Consider the following 13,167-nt stretch of genomic DNA (forward strand, 5'->3'; position numbering starts at 1 on the left):
TATACCATTACTAGACACTGTGCTAATAAAGGTGCTACATTTAATAGTGTTTTTCCATGTATAACAAATGAAAGAGCCTTTGGCAATTGAGCAGCTTGTTTTAGTACTCAATGTCATTTGTCTCCTACAAATGGTGTGCACAAACTGACCTGCGGCACGAATATTCCTTTTGCTCTTACAAAACGTGGTTTGATACAAGCCATAGGCAAATTTCAACACCTTTCCTTTACAGAGGGGCAAGGCAGACTATCCAATAGATGAGAGGACCAATGCTTACAGGAATGTGACCTCTTTACATCTGCAAAGTAGGCAAAAGTAAAATTTTCCATAAGTTAAAAATAAAATAAAACAAAATAAAATAAACCAAAACAAATAAACCATAAACCACCAAAAAAACCCCTTCCCCCCCCCCCCCCCCCCAGGTAATCTGTAACTTTCTATTACTAGGGTTGAAATAACATGAATATTGGCTGTGATGACTGTCACTGCCTTTGCAAGCACTGAGAGGCCGTCGGTGCTGTCATGGCTATATGGCTATAGGACATGGCTGTTTGCCCTGGGCAGTGGAGAGCCTCCAGAAAGGTGCTGTCATGCTGCAGCTACCACTGCTGGCATAGAACGGTTTTCCAGGGGAAGCTGTAGCACACACTATTAAAGGGGAGTAACACTAGTGCATGTTCAATAGCCTCTGCAAGTACCAGAACTGAGTCTTTTCCAGGAGCAGCATTGAAGGGTTAGGGCTACTCATCGCTGCTGCAACTGAAAAGTCCCCTTCCCAACCACAGATTAATTTGTATCTCCATGTAAAACAATGTACAGTTACAGCTGTATCTTTGTTATCAGGATACTTTTTTCTGTGGCTTTTCCTTTGAAAATGTGTTTCTTTTTTAACTCTGATATATGCTATTCTATCTGTAAGTTTTTTCCCTTTTTTTATTCTCTTATTCACTCTCAATGGAAACATGTGGCTGCACAGGCAACAATGTCTGTTTTTCCAGGCTGATTTCATGTGTGATTCCAACTGGCTTCCTTTGATGTTTCAGGTGTTTTACCTTAGATTCTCAGTACCAGCATAAGGCAAAGAGCTAATTCTACCCTGGATTTGGACCTGGCAATTTGGTAATACTGTTCTGTTGGATCTTGTAATTTTGTTCTGGATACAGCATATAACTTAATTATTTTTTCTAAATATTGATTTAGATAATTTCAGGTGAAAGACTGGCATCCTGTAAAAAGTAATGATCATTTCTTTGACTATTCCAGATACCAGGCTCAAAAATCACCAGAAAATTACAAAATGTAAAGAAAAGAAACGGAAATAAATGTTCACCATAAGGAGATTAAATAAACTAAGATAAAACACTATTTACATGTGTCATTGACCAGTACTGAATAAGTTATCTTGTGAAATTAATGCTAAGGTAAATATCGTGTAATGCATAGAGTAACTAGGAATCTTTCTTTTCATTGCCAGAATACTTCTAAAGAAAATCTTGCTTTTTCTCACTTTTGAGTCATAGTGTGTTTACCCCTGCAGAAAAACTCTGAGGAAAAGAGAATTAGTTTCCAATTCCAAACCTTGCAGCAGCAGTAAAAGAGCATCATCAGACTTAGGAGAGCCCTTATTTTATAAAAGAATTTCTTACCTGATTTTTAAACACTGAAAAGGTGGATATATTAGCCTAAATTAGTCACCCTGGCCTCAGTTTTTAGGAATCTATGAAGAGGCACTATATATCAATACATGATGATTCACCACTTCCTTATATAGTCCAGATGAATCATAATTTGGAGGTGTGCATTGCTCTTGATTACTATAGAATAATGTCATGTATTTAGCTCAGTCACAGGCATTTGCCTTTGAGACAGTCAGGTCATAGTGGCTGAATTTCACCTTTTTGTACCTGCTGTCTCCACCTCTTCCACATTTGCTGAGTAGAAATGGAGAGAAGTGGATACGGAGGTGAGCTATCCCACTTCAGCCCATTACCTACAAGTCCAAGAATCTGTTGTAATACTTCAAGCAGATGAGTGAAAGCCAATATCTTGTGTCATATCAAAGGAGAACATGGTTAGTTGTTATCCATGAGATGCAGTTTGTAACTTTTCATTGATTCAGTTTGTGGGTTTAAAGTACATTTTACTACTAAAATTTAGAGTAGTACTAAAATTTAGTAGTACTAAAATGTACTACTAAAATTTGAGTTATTTTAAATACCATTAGTATGTAAAGAAATCAACTTGTTTTGAATGTTTGCTGTGATGTCTAAACTCAAAAAAAATTATGAAAAATGAAAAATGAGTCCATGAATTTGTGTGATACTATGTAGTTGGTGAAAACATACCGAAAACATGAAACAAAAAGACATTAATTTCTAAAGTGTGAATATGTCTTTTTGCAATAAAAACTGCTTAAGAATTTTTACTATTCCTTGCAAATATTTAATAAGAAAGACTTTAAAATGAGTTTAGTATATATTTGCCTGGGCCTGTTCAGTAGCCATGTAATAAAACAAGTGTAGTGTCTGCATAGTAATTGCTTTTTAATTCCCATGCTGCATGCTGTGCCAAACTTTTTTGATTTGCTTTGAGAACATATGGCATTCTATACAATAAAAAGTAAGAATGCAAAACCAGAAGTTTTAATACCGACAAACATTCAACTTACGATGTAAAAACATAGTTTTTTTGTATGTTGTTCATCTGTTTAACTTCAGTTGGACAACATGCTTCCTTGTGCCTCCATTAGGATGTGACTATGGCACTCATTAACGTGCTCTGATTTGAACCTGTACAAATGTCAGCCTTGAATGTCAGCTAATATTGCTGAGACTCTTATTTAGATTTTTTCCAGTGCTGTGACGAGGGTTAAAAATGCTGGACATAAGGTGCTTCTTTGTCCAGGGAAGGCAAAAAGAATTACTTGGGAAAAAGTCGTGAGTCAGTCAGTTGCAGCGGACCAGTGTTGCCTGTATCAAGTAAAGAGGATTACAACTACACAGGTCTTAAGACCAGATTTCATATTGACATATGAATGGATTTTGTAGAAGAGTTGTCTCTGAGGAAAAGGGTTGAATGAATCATTTTTTCACGGGAAGCAAAACACTGTTGTTATTGCAGATACTCTTTTCCAGCTCTCATCATACTGTGATTATAAGAAATTTTCATAGCCATTGCACTTTATTTGTGTTTCAGGGTGGAAAGACAGTCATTTTTAGGTATTCCCTCTGTGGCAATGTCGTTGCCCTGTCCCTGTCTCGATTTTGCTTTGCCATCTCTTTCTCCTCAAATTCCCATCACACTACTATGAGCAGCCCTTGCTATCCACTGCTTCATGTCTAGAGGAGAAGCAGATAAGTCAGTAACATGTTCTTTTCCGGACACCTTCCACTCAAGGAGGAGAGAGCAGCACTGGCTGTGCTGCTTGGAGCTTCTGTGTGAAGCAGGCAAGGACACTGATATGGCAGACAGCAGGCACTTCTACTTCCTTCGGAAAACACTTAAGAAGCCCTAGGTGGTGACTTCAAAGACCGTTTATTCACTGCCCAGAGGAACGAATATTTTGTAATACAAAATGAATCGAATTTCAAAGCCTGTAAAGGTCAAAAGCAGCCTCTGGCCAAACAAGAGGAAGAAGCCATGGGAATTACACGTCTCCATGAGAGGCCACTTTATCACAAACAACCCTTGTGAAGTCACACATGCAAAGATTTAACCACAAACCTCCACAGAGTCTGATGGATGAGAAGTGATCGCTCACCCCTCGGACAGGCAGGGACCAAAAGCACTGAGGTGATGCAGTTTCGCTTTACCTGCTTTTGTTCTTTAGGCTTTAATAAGCGTCACTTTAGGCTTCTTTGGTACTAACCTCTCTTGAAATAGGACTGTGAGCAGCCATTTTCATTGGTGCTTAGGCCAGGTCAGAATCTGCAGGTGTTAAAAACCCTGTGCAGTGATAGTACTCACTCTCCTTAAACAAGTGCAAGAGATGGAGAGTCTGGGAGAACTAACATAAGAACTTGTCACAGTTCAGCAGCCTCCCCTCCAATTATTCCTCTTCGAATTACATCTAATACTCCTATTTTCTGTACGGAACAGTACAGACCTCTGTGATTTTCCAAAGGAATTGAATAAAAAGTACCCTGCTGTCACTGGTTTAAGCTCTTGCCACCTAGAGCAGAACATAATGGGTAAGAATAAGCAAAATCATGTAAACATTCAGAATAAAGGATTAAAGAGGGACTTTGGCTGCCTTATTCAAGACCAATATGGCACTAGTGTGTATCCTAATGTATTCTTTACCTTATCACCAGATTTCTAGCCATTTCACACATTTCAGGGGAAAAATATTCTTTGATGATTTTTTATGTCCTAGGGGTTTTTTGGTACCCTGTTGCCAGAAAAAAAAACCAAACAAATAAAAGCAAGCAAACAAACAAACAAACGAACCCAAACAGACATCACAAGCAGTGGTGCAGGCTTCAGAAGAGAGAGAAAATTGACTCATAAAAATTTTCTTATGTAGCTTGTCTGGGATGAAAGATTTAATTTTAAAGCCTGCTAACTTGCACTTTATCCAATGTTTGCTGCCTTTTGATTCTGTAGTCCCTTGTCTTTAAAAGCAGACTGCCTACTTGTAGTAAGAAGAACTATTGAATCCAGAGCCTACAGACTTAGTTGGAGATTGGGAAGGATGAATTGGTATTCCTGTATTTCTGAGCACTGTAGTTCTGTAGCTGTAGGTCACAGAAGAGGCCATCTCTTTCTCTGAGGTTGCTGCTGTTTGTTGGCAGGTGCTGGAGTCTTTGTCTGTGAGAAATGCAATAGGAACCTCACAAAATTCAACAAGGGTAGATACAAGTCTGCACTTGAGATGAACTAATCCCTTGTGCTGATCCAGGCCAAGGTCTGCCTGACTGGGAAGCAGCCCTCCTGGAAAGGCACGGAAGATGCTGGTAAACGGTGGACTGAAAATGAGAGCCAGGGTGTCTTCTGTCATCAAGGAAGGCCAACGGCACCCTGGTCTGTATTAACAAGGACAAAAGCCATGAGATTCTATCCCTTTTTACTTTGTACTATGTTTACCCACATATACAAAACTGTAGGCAGTTTTAGGCCCCCAGTACAACTGAAACATGGATAATCTGCAGCAAGTTCAGTGGAGGGCCACCAAGATAGACAGGGCTGGATCTCTTGCCTAATGAGGAGGCTAGGAAGCTGGGCTGGTTCAGACCAGAGAAGTGGTGGCTTCAGGGAGCTTGCCAGGGCCTACTGAAAAGAAGGCCATGCTCCTTATAGTCACACGTACTGAGAGGATGAGAGGCAATAACTTGAAAAAAGAGACAGACTTCATGTAAAGAACAATTTCACTGTGAGGACACTCCAGCAGTGGACAAAGAGGGGATTTGTTGTCTTCATCCTTGGAGATTTCCAAGACCAGACTGGATAAACTCTGGAGCAACATGCTCTGACATTCAAGCATGCCCTGCTTTGAGCAGGAGGTCAGATGAGAGGCCTCCTGCTATCCCTTCCAATCTCAGTCATTCTGTGAGTATGTGATTATTACCCAGCAGAGGAGCTACTTGATGCTGGAGTCATTTCACTGGTCAGTAAAAGTAGCATACTTCCCATCCTGCACCCAAAAGACATATCTAAATGGAATTTAAAAATAAGAAAAACACAAAAAGCAAGGAAAAAATCCTGACTTAATCAGTGTATAGCTTTGAAGTTAGTTTGTTGAAGACAGCATCCACCTTCACTTGAAGATAATGGACAAAATAGAGTACAACTGTCATCTGGATCAGGTTAAACTGAGGCAGAATTGTTGCCCTGTCATGACCTTCTATGTGAACAAGATCAGCACCACTACATTTCAGCTCCCACCACATGATGCCTCCAAAGAGAAGAGAGAAGCAGTGCTTTGTAGCTGCCACCTGCGAATCTCTAATTATTGGCAGGTACTTTGCAATGGAGTACTAGAACAGGATAATTGCTGGAGGTAGAATTGGCAAGAGCAGTATATGGGAGACATGTTCAATTGCACATGAGTATGGTAGGTGAACTATAAAAAAAGCAAGCCTGCCATTATCTGTTGAACAGCTGGCAACTCTGGGTCTTCCATTTTGTTTACAGCAGAATGGACAAAAGGCTTGTAGTGTCAGCATTAAAGAGCCTAGGGACTGTATGCCTTGTAAAGGTATGCTGGACGCCTTTATGAGCCATAGCTCAAGCTTTTGTGACAATAACAGTGAGGCATTACAAGTCTATTTGCAAGATTAGGTCTAAATGTCATCCCCAGAGTGCAGTATAAAAACTAATGAATTTTTTTATTCTTTATCATTGAGATCAACATTCTCCGTAAGAATTTGCATTTCTATATGACCCTTGTGTAAGCCAGCTTGCATGGGAGGGGGATCAATTTTGAGATTCATCAGTAGTGTTGTCCATCCTACTCAAATATTCCATTTATACTAAATCTCCCATGTATAACTCTGCAGCCAGCCTTAGAAGGAAAACAAGTACTTGTACGAGAAACACAACTACTACTTTTCGTTGCACAGTGTTTTGCTATGTATTTGTGTCTTACAACTGCTCTGCCTCACAGATTCCTCAATATCTACCTTGAGAAGTGAGTTTACACTGCAGTCTTCCACTCATTGGGAGCACTAGCTGGGCTTTTCAACCAGATATTTTAACAGACTTTGGCTTCAAGTCACAGGCATCTTTATACCTCAGCACTTTTTTTGGTTTCCAACAGGTATGTTCATCAGTTTGAATACTCAAAATTATTACTTGAGAATGTTATTAGTTGGGCAGAGGTGCAAGCACCTATAGATTGCGGACGTAATCCACCAGGACACGAAAGTAAGAGAGAGATTGAAAAAGTACTATAAGGATTAAAAACATCTTGCCATGTCATCAAATCCAAGATTCAGAGCCTTCCCCCCAAAAAAACATTGCTAGACATTCGAGATTCAAATCTCACTCTTAGACCTTCTCCATGCTCTTGTTTTAGCAGTGAGGATATTCCTTATAGAAGGATGTTATGAAAGGAAAGGATGCTCTCCTCTAGCTTGCCTTCTCATGTCAAGAATGTCTGATATGGAATTGGGAGAAGATGGGCATGCCAAATGGGGGGATGCTGGAACCATTCTGTGAAAAGAAGGAGCCAGGAGAGAAGGCGCAGTCCAGCTGTGGGACCTAAACAGCAGGTTGCAGTCATGCAGGAACATTTCCTTCATTCTAGATTCATCATGCATTCATTTCTAGAAAATCGAGCCCTTATCTAAAAAGTCCACTTCTAATATTGTTAGTCTTTTTTGTCACTTTTGTCTCAAGTAGTGCAATTACCTACCAAAGCAGCAAACTTCTCCTGTACTACTGGGAAAAGCAAACATTTCCTCATCCCATTAATACAGCACATGAAGTGAAAACCTTTTTATAAATTCCATTTAGGGTCTTATACTAGCCAAATTTACAGACTTTTCACAGAGGTATGCAGAAAGTCCTGACCCACCAGTTTTTGTGGGTATTTTCTATTGACTACATATTTTCTGACTTGAATTTGCTTTGGATACAGAGATCATCCTTTTAGAGGAAGTCAGAAATGTCTACAGGTCTGCCATCCATTTCTGTATAAAGACTCAGAGAAAAGTCAACCTAAACAGAGTGTCCAAATCTAACAGTTTTCCTGATTAACTCGTATTATCCAACATGCTGCATTTTGCGAGGGGGAAAAATTCTCAAAGATGGGAGAGAGAAAAACTGAAACAAACAAAAAAATCACACTTTGAAATCCATCCTTTTGGCAGCTATCCCTTTCTCGTTTTGGCAGACAGAGAATTGCTGGCAGGACTGGTGAGGGAAGGGTAAAAGACAAATGGTTCATGATGAATCCTTTAACTAAGCTGATATTTCAACACAGTGCCTGCCAGCATTTTTCTTTGGCATATGCTTTATAGAACATACATGACAAGCACTTCAGCAATGTTAATATATTGGCATTACCTGGTTTATTTTTCATCTCCCTCTGAATCAGACCCCAGACTTTCAGGAGACTATCACATAGAAGTCTTCTTTTTTTCCCCTAGCATTTATTTCTCTGTGTGTAAAAATGAAACTAAAACTATGCTATCATGATTTAAAAAATCCAACAAACTAGCCTTTTAAAATTAGTATATTAATTATCACTGTACTATCTTTTGGAATAATGTACTACCAGCTTTCAGGAATAAGGTGTATTAAACAGCTCCGCTCTTTGGGTGAATCACTTCCAGTAAAATAAAATTAAATAAGATAACTAATTTTTTAGAATCTAAAATAAAAATATAGATATGAAGCTAATTATTGGGTTTTATTATGCTTTTTGTACTGAGGAAAACAAAATATCTCAAACTCTGCGAGGAAAAAGAAAAACAAACAAAAAATCAATCTGGAAACTTTATTTGATTTTCATTACAGTTAATGGCAAAATTTGCATTGCCTTGCACTACACACTACATACATGGAAATTCACTAAATCTGTAAATTTGAATAAAAAAAATAACATAGCTACTCCAATGTATTGAAGAAGAGAATTAGATTAATTTTTTTGTTCATTCATTCATTTCTTCTTTTTTTATTTATGGTTTCATTCTTGCTTGCTAATTACTTAATTAATTATCTTTTTAACAAATTTCCCTTTGTTTTCCTAAAGTTCCCACAGGTGACCTTCCCCACATTTACCTCTTTTGCAGAAGACACTGCAGTTTCAAGGAGCCAGCCCATGAGGACTTACCATTCACTAAATATTGTGTCTGCATGATGAAGTATGTATGAACACAGCTGATGGTCAAGAAGATTTTTTCTGACATTTTTAAATTAAGCTGTTAATGCTTAGTTGTATAAATTCCTTATAAATGTATCTTGCTCCAATATAGCATGACACTGTAAAAATCACTGGTGAGGTAGTAAGTGGAGGAAATGCCGTAAGATACATGCAATACAGTGTACTATTTTCTGGTCAGAATTTAATTAGTTCTCCTCCTTTCTAACAGCCTACCTTCATTTCTCACCCCTGCTAACAGAAGATTAAAAATGTAAAAGAAATACTGCAAACTTTACCCTCTGAAATACTATAATGAATTCAGGCTTTATTGCAGGAAATATCGTTTGTTTGTAAGAAGAGACAAAAAAAAAAATTATAGGTTTGGATTTTTTTTTCCTTATTTGAATTGATTCTAATGTTAGGAATTATTAATAGAAGGAAACTGAAATGTGAGTACCTAAAAAGGCAATACGGAAGAACTCAACAAGCTATGGAAAGCATGAATAACAAACCATATATTTTTCCTGCGGTGACAGGGCACTGCATAAAAACACCAGGGGATGGATGCAAACAATGTGCTGGTGAGAGTGACAATAAAACAGAGATGACAGCATAAAGAGAGAATGATGAATGTGTTAACACAGGTAAGAGAGTTGGCTAAAAGATCACGGAATAGTAGAAAATTCACTCTAAGCAGATCTTGAATAGTCTAACAGGAAATAGTGTTATTGTTAGATGTGGATTTGATAGAGAATGTGGTGACAACAGAGAGCGAGAAAATCTTTGAGTTTATATGGAGAGATTTATATTTATGCTTCTGGGTACACATTTATAGATATTTATACTAAATATATATTTTGATATCCCTGCAATAAATTTCTATAACCATATGATAAACTGTATTTATTATAGTTAACACCCTTTGCCTGCCTTACCTGTGCTACTTTCCATTTTCTTTTCAGCTGGTGATTTCTCTAAGCAGCTCAGAACTGCTGTCAGAATTGTTGAAACCTGCCAGAATTTTTTTTCTTCTTTTCTTCCCAAACACCTCCAGAGACTGAGAATTCTCCTCCTCTGCTGCATTCTGCTTTGTATCTATCTCGAATTACTCTATTTTGTATTAGTTTAGATTTAAAGGTCCAATTTCTCTTATCTATCAAGGATGAGAAAAACAGAGGAATTGAGGCTGTTATTATATGAAAAACTGGCATTAATGTAACAGACTGATTTATTAAAAATGGTGTTGCTAAACAGTTGAAAGATGCTAGTCTATAAGAGAAAGTTACAATTTTTTTTGTTTAAATCTTGATTTTCATTTCAAAAGATTAATAACAATAAATCTATTGAAGTTACACAGTTTTTAATAATGGCTACCTGCCCAGGATTAGTCTCTAAAACTGTTGTTTTTCAACAGTTGAACCAGCAAAGATGAAAAACCAATTGACTATAGTAGGTTTTATATTGGGCCCTTAGATGTAAACAGGTCTACGTAATTTTATTCTATTGCTTGTTAGCACTCTCATGTTTCACCTCTTATGGTTGCTCAATGAGTGGTTCTTTTAAAAACCTTTCTCTTTATGTCATTATTTTCCACAGAGTAATATTAGAAATGTAGAGATCCCTGATTACCTTTTTCAAAATACATGTCATGTACTTGAAGTATTTGTTTGATATTGAATGGAACACAGCAGCACTACTTAGAAATCCTGGAGAAGAACTGAAGGACACCAATTTCTTCTGATGCTATAAGTAGCTTTTAGAGAGATTACTCAAAGAGGAAGAAAAAATTACCAAACTAAACCCTATGGCAGATGCCTACGCACAAATTAGGCAAAACTTGCTGTGACAGTTTTCATTCAGGATTGCTGAATGATTTTCAGGGTTGTAGAGTTATGTTTTATGTTTTCCCTCACAAACAACATTTTTAATATTGTAGGTCAAAGTGTCACCGGTCAGTGGCATTTGTTTGTTAGCAGTGATTCAGTAGACAAACTCGGCTTGATGAGTCATTAGTGAGGGATATCATATTTACACAAAATCGCTTGGCTGAAACCATCAGTCCGAGAGATTAAAACTAGGCATTAATCACCTGTAAGGCTAGGCATGAGCCTGAAAAATAGCCTGAAAAACACTAGAATTTGTGTATTACAGCATGAATGGAGGTTTCAGAATACTAGTCATGAAGGATTACTCTACACAGGAAAATGTTTGTCTTGGAGACTTTTTTATTGACCTGTGATATGCTTTTGGTTTGAAAGACATGTTAAACAAAGAAAGCTCCAGTCTTTCAAAACTCTCACAGCTCTATAAATAACTCCACATAAAATGTACAGTATGTATAAACAGCATGACAAAGATTTTCTGACAGGATTTTCTCTATGGTAAAAAAGTGAAGTCAAAACATCCCATTGAAGGCTGCTATTTTGAAGAATTCCTGAGAACACAAGTGCTTACGAGCTGGCAAACTCTCCATGAGTGAGAGTGAGTACAAACAATGAACTTCTATGAGACTGTAGCCATTCCATCAAGATCTAAATGCAGCTTGAATGGACCTTAGCCAAGAAGCGTCTGCTCAGCATTTAGTAAAGCTTCAGCTAAGGGAACCACAGAAAAAAATCCAAACTGTTCCCGCAGTAAAACTATCTGCCAGCAGCATTTTTGAGAGTTTACCATCTGGGTCCTGCAGCTATCAATCAGACTCAATGTGTCACTCCAGCTGTCCTTCAAGGCTCCTCATGGTCAAGGTAGAGCAGTTTTGAGAAAATAAAACACAAAAACTGAGAGAGCACAAACAGCTGTTGAAATCTTGAATAAGTCAGGGGGCAAAAAACTCACAAATATTAAAAGACACTCAATTGCTTCATTACAGCATTCAGATTGACCACTTGCATCTCTGAAATTACCCATTTTCCATACTACATATTAATGTTTTCTTTTAGCATTCTGTTTTAGTGGATTTGGGGTTGTTTTATAAATGCATGCACAAGTCCCTTTTGCTTTTGTGGGAAATTAATCCACAAAAACCAGGTCTTTAAGTTTATTTTCTACAGGTTAATGTGTAAGAGCTCTAGATTGGTTCTTACTGTCACTAGTAGTGGAGATTTTGACTGGAGGTAAACTCTGAAAGAGTCTGCCATTGTGAATCTCCCACCTGACTGAAAATTAAGGTCTTTAAAATATGTGTGCATGGTTGGAAAGATTCCTTTGGAAATGGAAATAAGTAGTAGCTTGTACAGGAAATGAGACAGGAAAGTTGATATGTGGTAGGAATTTCAGAAGAGGTGGGAACAGTTATTGAATTGGCAGTTTAATATCTATAAGCAAACAAAAATAGAGGGAAGGCAGAACTAGAGAGGCAAGAAGCTGATGGTTGAAATAGCAAATTTAACATTCTGAGTTGAGTGTATTCAAATGTAGACAGTCAGAGATAGAAGCCAGAACCATAAGTAGGGCTTTGAAAATTTAGGGAGAAAAAAAGTTACTTGATTTAGTAAACTTGGGAAACCAGATAAAAATTTCAGCAACAGAAGTGGAAAGCTGAACAGGCAAGGAAATTAATGGATTTCTGCTGCATTTTTCACACAGAATTACAGGGGAATAAAGCAGTTTTTCCGTCCAAATATGGTTGATTGCTTTCTCTATCTGTGTTACCTTGCAAAAGACCTCCAATATTTCTTACACACTTTTAGGATGTTTCAAATGCCTGTGTGGTGAAGACACTTTTGTTTGATTTCTTATTTGTTTGTTTTTAAATAGTTGGCTTTGCTTTATCAATGGTTTTAATAAAACGTACGTATTGGCATCCAGGGTTTGTTTTAATGTACAATTTAGATGCAATCATCTCTGTATGATGGCTTTACTTAATGTCCAACTATAAATAATCTTGGCCTGGAGCAGATAAAAAGTGTTCTGTAGAAATAAAAATAAAATAATGAGTATTATTTATTTTTTTAATTTTCCTTTTTAGTGTTTAGAGAGATTTATTGTACTACAACAATTCAATACTCTATTTTTACAAAGCTGAGCTGCAGATGGTAGAAACTGTGTGCAATAGTTCAACATTTTCTATTCCAGGTGTTTAAACAAATGTTTCTGTTTCAGGATTTTACAGTAAAAGAATGGTACTCACATAATCACTGGACCATTTGGCTTGGAAGGGACCTCATGGTATCATTTAGTCTAACTCTGGTGCACAGGACTGTGCCATTTTTTTGCTGTTGTTCCACATATTGCAAAACAAACTAAGGGATGCCCAGATACTTCAGAAGATCTAGACTGAGGAGGAGAATGAGAAATGGCAAAAGAGAAATGTAGAAGAGTGCCCAGTGACCTGTTGTTGCAGGCAACTGCGTCTCCTAGGC

General features: G+C 37.6%; 1 long non-coding RNA gene across 1 annotated transcript; it reads left to right on the forward strand.

Moving 5' to 3' along the window:
- The first annotated feature begins 3,704 nt into the window (after positions 1-3,704).
- Positions 3,705-9,429, forward strand: LOC108501698. The gene is made up of 3 exons (XR_001876263.1): positions 3,705-3,792; positions 8,696-8,807; positions 9,343-9,429. It is a non-coding gene; the product is annotated as an uncharacterized LOC108501698 (long non-coding RNA).
- The last annotated feature ends 3,738 nt before the right edge of the window (positions 9,430-13,167 follow it).

This window comes from Lepidothrix coronata, unplaced genomic scaffold (assembly GCF_001604755.1).
Source record: "Lepidothrix coronata isolate B3197 unplaced genomic scaffold, Lepidothrix_coronata-1.0 Scaffold106, whole genome shotgun sequence".
Taxonomy (NCBI): domain Eukaryota; kingdom Metazoa; phylum Chordata; class Aves; order Passeriformes; family Pipridae; genus Lepidothrix; species Lepidothrix coronata.